The sequence below is a fragment of the Elaeis guineensis genome, chromosome 6 (assembly GCF_000442705.2).
Source record: "Elaeis guineensis isolate ETL-2024a chromosome 6, EG11, whole genome shotgun sequence".
Taxonomy (NCBI): Eukaryota; Viridiplantae; Streptophyta; class Magnoliopsida; order Arecales; family Arecaceae; genus Elaeis; species Elaeis guineensis.
The window spans coordinates 27503948-27510040 of NC_025998.2; positions in this window are offsets into that span (position 1 = coordinate 27503948).

Consider the following 6093-nt stretch of genomic DNA (forward strand, 5'->3'; position numbering starts at 1 on the left):
TCTGACCAATTTATTAGTGTCTAAGGAAAGCAACAGGGGGGCGCCCCACCAATCTCTACTTATCTGACCAATTTAGTAGATTAAGTCTCAAATATGGTTGCTCAACGGTTTGATTTTGTCCATGTCAATTAGATCAGTCATGTGATGACTGATTAGATGAGACTTAAACTCAAATCTTTCATAAATATTAAGTCCAATGGTCTTCCATCGTTGTAGATGTTCGGACGTACTATCGATTTGATTGTTCTCGACTGATCATAGTGGTTCAGTTGCATCAAAAATATGCAACCACTCTATTAGCAAAGAGTTGCTCCAGGATAAAGATAGGGTTGAGCCCAATAACTATTAGGTGAGAGACCCAATGACGGCTTTGCACCTGCTTGTGAATGGTAGGTCTGACTTAACTAAGGAGTGTGGGCAATAACTGTTAGGTGAGTCCACATGACTTAGAGATCAAATAGCTGCAACATGCTTAGAGAAGTATTTGGACAAAGAGTTATCCATGCATCGTGTACGTTTATCAATAACTGTTAGGTGAGGTACATGGCATCGGTGGAACTACAGCACCCACTAAAACTTCAGTGTCACATTAAGATTTTCATTTCTCCATCCAGAGAGTATGGGAGATCTGATAAAATAGTAAATTTTTTTTTTTACATTTAAAAGTTTTTAGAATAAATTATAAAATAAGAACAAACATCCAACTAAAATCTTTGCTTTCTGCTGTTTATTGTGTCAACTTCCAAGCCTCTAGCTCAAATCCTAGATATCAACCGATTAACCAAAATCAATTACATAGATTGGCTCACAATCCTAAGAATCATTCTTAATTATAAAAAAATTAAGCAATATTCTCTACCAGATTATTCTAATGTTAACAACCTGTCCAATCCAAAGTCAACAAGCTATACTTGATGAGTGGATGGACAATGACAATAAAGATAGGTGCTATATGTTGAATCTATGAACTCCAATGTATGCATGAGCACATGTTCACTGTCAATGACATATTGATTCATCTACAAGTGTTGTGAGGTGATCAAAGTCGCACAGCACATGAGATGCACGATGGCAGTCTGTCTATGATCGTTATTTGATAATGATCAAGAACATTAAGGAGCTTAAAAAACTCGACATGACCATGCATGAAGAATTACTTATGATTGATCTTGGATCCTGCGATCTTTGTTTAGTTTATATGGATATTTATAGTAAACTACCATATAAATAACTTTTTGGCATCTTATCTAAATCGATCAATATGTTGGTAACAAAGGAACCTGAAAAAATTTAGAGATACATACTTGGAGAGCCTAAAAAAATAAGGACACGCCTAGAGTAGGCATGTCGAAATTACTCAATACTATCCTTACGATTTTTTCTTCTCTTAGTTGAGTTTTAGACTCTAATGCTTTTATGCATTTTAGTATAGAGTCTATGGAAGGTAGAAGGCTGAGGAAGTAACCCTTGAAATTGATAATAGGACAAGAGTTGCTGCTATGGCCATGGGCATCTATCCTTTGCGATCATCGTTTGGATTTAGTTCTTAGAGACATCTCTATCATTTCTATGGTGATGCATCTATGAACTTAATTGAGAAAGCAGTGAATGCCATTGGATCTGAGAGATTCAGAGTTGAGATAAATCTTAAGTATATGTGGAACCTTAGGCTAAGTCGTATAGGAGAAGAAATGATTAATAGACTGGAGAAATATGGACTTTGGGCTCATGAATTATTGAGTCATATCTGATTTGTGCATCATCTTTTTAAGAAAATATGATCTAGCTACTCTTATGGGACAAGAGGAAAAGGACCACTGAGATACTTATCCTAGTACATATTTGATGTATGTAGCCCATTTAATGTGCTAACAAAGGAAGTTGTCTCTACTTTGTTATCTTTATCGATGATCAGTCATGATATGCGTAAGTATATGAGATACAAATCTAAAACTTTTGAAAGGTTCAAAGAATTCAGATGTAAAGTAGAGAAGCAAATCGAAAAAATTTTTAAAGGTACTTCAATCGAATCGAGGATGCAATACCAAAGAAAAGAATTTCTCAGTTATCTTATAAAATGACAAAGTTTCATATTGGACCCCTTTTAGTACATCTCAGCTCAACAAGATAATTAAGAAGAGTCATGGGACTATATGAGATATGGTCGATCCATGATGGAATTCACTGATTTATTTTATTTCTTTAGGGACATACTTTATTTTTATGAGAATTAGGTCTTTGGGTAGCACTACTCCTTGAAGAGCTGTCATGCAATACTACCACACTAAGCTTGGTCTCCTTAGAGTTCATCGATCCATGCTCGATTGGAAATTTTACCATAAGTGATATGTTGAGACCATGGCTCGGAGTGTATTTAACCCTAGCCATCCGAGGATGTCATTATATGTGGAGGGAATTTTGATGACCAAAAAGTCTAGCAGTATCATGGTTTATTGGGGTATCCATCCTACTGTAATTGGTAATATGAATACCCCTTCAACTGGTACAATATTTTAGAAAAATCAACCAGTGGTGAGTCAAGCTTTCCAATCGATCTGAGGTAATTTCCATCTTAGAGAATATATCGTAGAACAATACATCAGCTAAACTTTGTTTGTACCATAAATTGCATCCACAAATGATTTGGGTCTGGTACCCATAAATGGTCAGGTTAAGTGGACTGGCATCGAATAAGGCTTAGTGCAAGAAAAGATGTGTGAAAGATATGGAGGCAAGATAGAGCATCCGAAACTATTTTTAAAAGGGATACAATTACTAAGAAGTGGGAAAGTGGGGTGTGACGGTATCTTGAACTTGTTTAAGATAGATGTAACTGTATTGGAAGGTATCAAAAGATCAATGAAAAACTCCAATTTTATCAATTTACTTTCAACTTTATCTTCGTTATTTTGCTTTGGAATCGCACCTTTAAATTTTGTAGGGGTAGGCAATAATTCTGTACTAAAGGTCCTTGAAGTTTCAAGCCAAGTCTGAACCTAATTTTTCTTTGAATCTCTGACCTTTCACCAGTGGCATGTCATGCATTGCTCTTTGCATCACCAATTTATTGTTCTCCTTGGCATTCGGTCATGAAAAATGGAAAAATAATTTTTGATACACCTAGTGAGATGCTTAGGACGCCACCAAAGAAAAAGACTAAAGTCCAAACCTTCATCGTGGAACAGCTGGAAGCACTTTCTGTTGATAGTCAGGATAACAACTATTAGTAGGCTCTTTCAATTGCACCAAGAGAACTAGAGTTATCCTCATGGTAGATGGGTGCCATTGTGGATGAAACCCAGCAAGGAATATCTCCAAAAAAAAAAATAGCCAAGGAGAAAGTCAGTTCTCCCTTCGATGACTTTCCAGTGGGTTATATGCCAGATGAATAACATTGTGGCGCAATTTCACTATCATTTGAATGAAAGTCAAAAGGATCTGGTTGAAATAATTACAAGTCAATTTGCTATGGTCATGAGCTGTTAGTGAGCTAGTAAGAAACTACTTCATTGCTAATGGCTTAGCAATTTGATAAGTTGATTATGTTATTGACTGAGCAAAATCAATCTCTTCTAGTGTCTCAGAAAGCAATCCCGGTGCCGCAATCTATTGAAAATATCCAATCTGCAGGGCAAGGGCCTCCTACACAAGGTTTATAATATGGGAATGTGAAGATTTTGGAGAGCCTGATTTAAAAAGAATGATATCCTATGATAAAGAAAGGCTAAATACTATGAAGGAGAATCATCCAGAATGAAGCCTTACCTGATGAATATGGGAATGCTACTACTGGCCCCAATGAATGCTACCACTTTGGCCAATTACAAGCTGAATGCAGATTGAATGAAATTAGCAACAGTATAATGGGAGCTATGGCTGGATACAGGTCGAACGTGCCCACTACTGGCTTTAGTAGTTATACTGAAAACAGAACGACATTGGTTCCAACAATAGCTCCTAATGATGGGGGGAAGTGAGTCCTGGAATGGATGCAATTAATGCTGGAAGCAACATATGGAGCCCACAATGATGTCATTACCCAAGAATTAAATGGGTCAGATTTTGTTGCAAAACCCAGAGTTGGATTTGGTGTAAGCACTATAGAGCCTGGTTCTTATACTGTATATGGAAATCCTTTGTACCAGCTACAGTAAAAGGCTCTGATACAAATGGAGAACCAAGCAAATCATACTCAACCTAGTCTTGATGTAGTTTATTTAGCAAACATGGTTAGAGAACAGTTGGATTTTCCATTTTGACTGACTAATGGCTGATATACAGGAAACCATATCTAGAATGGTATGATCAGGCATATGAATTGCCAAGAGGGTATAAAGTACTTGAATTTTCTCTTTTTTGGGGATGATGGTATTTCAATTGTCGAGCATGTAAGTAGATTTTCAGTCTAGTATGGTGAAGTAGGTGCAAATGACTTCTTAAGCTAAGGCTATTTGTGAACTCTCTCACTGGATCCACTTTTTCATGGCATATGTAAATCTAACACCCAATTCTATCTTTTCTTGATAAGAAATGAAAAGCCAATTTCATACATAATTTTATAAAACTGAACTTGAGGTATCGGTTGCAAATTTAGCTAGATTGGTGCAACAACCTAATGAATCGGTTGAGAGATATATGAGCCAATTCAAAAAGACTCAAAATAGATGTTATGCATCTTTAAGAGAGATCGAATAGATAAAAATTGCTCAAAACGGCCTTAATCTAGAGCTAAGAAAGAACTTTGCATGTCAAAATTTTTTTGATTTATTTCAATTGACATCCCAGATTGTAAATTATGAAACTATTCTTAGGACAGAAAAATAAAAGAAACCTACATAGGGACCTATCGTAGGGACTTTAGTTATGATATTTCAGCCATTGAGGCCAAATCTGAGGAAGTAGGTGGAGATGTTGATACAAAGATAGATGTTGCAAGATTCTTATTGAAAAACCTTATATCTGTAGGGTATTAAGTAGACTGAATATGCACGTTTGATCAATGACAACTATTAAACTCCATTGAAAGAAGAAAAATATGTATTTGACATACCAAGATGGATCAAATTTTTGACTACCTACTAAAGGATAAACAAATCAAGCTGCCAGAAGATCATAAAATACCATCAAAGAAAAGCTAAAAGGGAAGTGGCATAATTGGTGGAGTCATAATATAAATAATTATTTGGTGTTTAGGAATGTTATACAAAAATCTATTATCAAGACGGGTTGAAGTTTTCTGATAAGGATAAGATGTCATGCTAATCAATGGAGATCCTTTCCAAAGGTAACAATTGACACTATGAGTGCAAATTTGATTAATCTGGGAGGTGATCACGACCATAAAGAGCACAACAAACTAATGAAGTGAAGAAACAAGCATTAAAAGAAACACAACAATGGGAAAAAGAGTTTCTAGATCTAAGAAATCAAGAATTATTGCATCTAGAAGTTCCATGTCGATTTTATAATCAAGTACCCGAGTTTGATATCACATTGAAAATGGTGATACAATACTAGAAATGGTACCAAAGAAATCAGACCCAATATTGCCAGTTAGTAGGTGGGAAAGAAGAGATTGAAGTATAAACCATCGGCATAAGGTTGTTACCGGAGAGAAGGCAAATCAAAGGTCCGGTTTATATTTAAAACAAAGAAAGTGTGATGAGATGCTACAGGGATGATAATTATAAATCTGTTAAGTTTGAGAATAAGGTGTTTTGTAACAAAGATGGGATGGAGGTAGGCTTCCATCTAATCAGACAACTAGAAAGGTTGGTCGGCTAGTCTAATGGGGTCAACAATGCTATACCAAACAAGATGAGTTCAAGTAAAACTAATAGTAACCGAACGAGGCTGAATTTAGTTAAGCCTCCTATAACATCCATTGAGGAATGGTATAAGGTTTGGCCAAAAGAGATGTTGGTAAAGAATAAAGCACTAAAAAAATATAACTTTGGAAGCGTATCAAATGGCTCTTCATCAATGACATTGTGTGAAGAAAGAGTCATCATGCAAAGCTGAAACTTAGGAATCCATGGTGAGAGAAATCTCCAAAGAAGTACAATATAATCCAGGTTTGCAACAGTAAAAGGA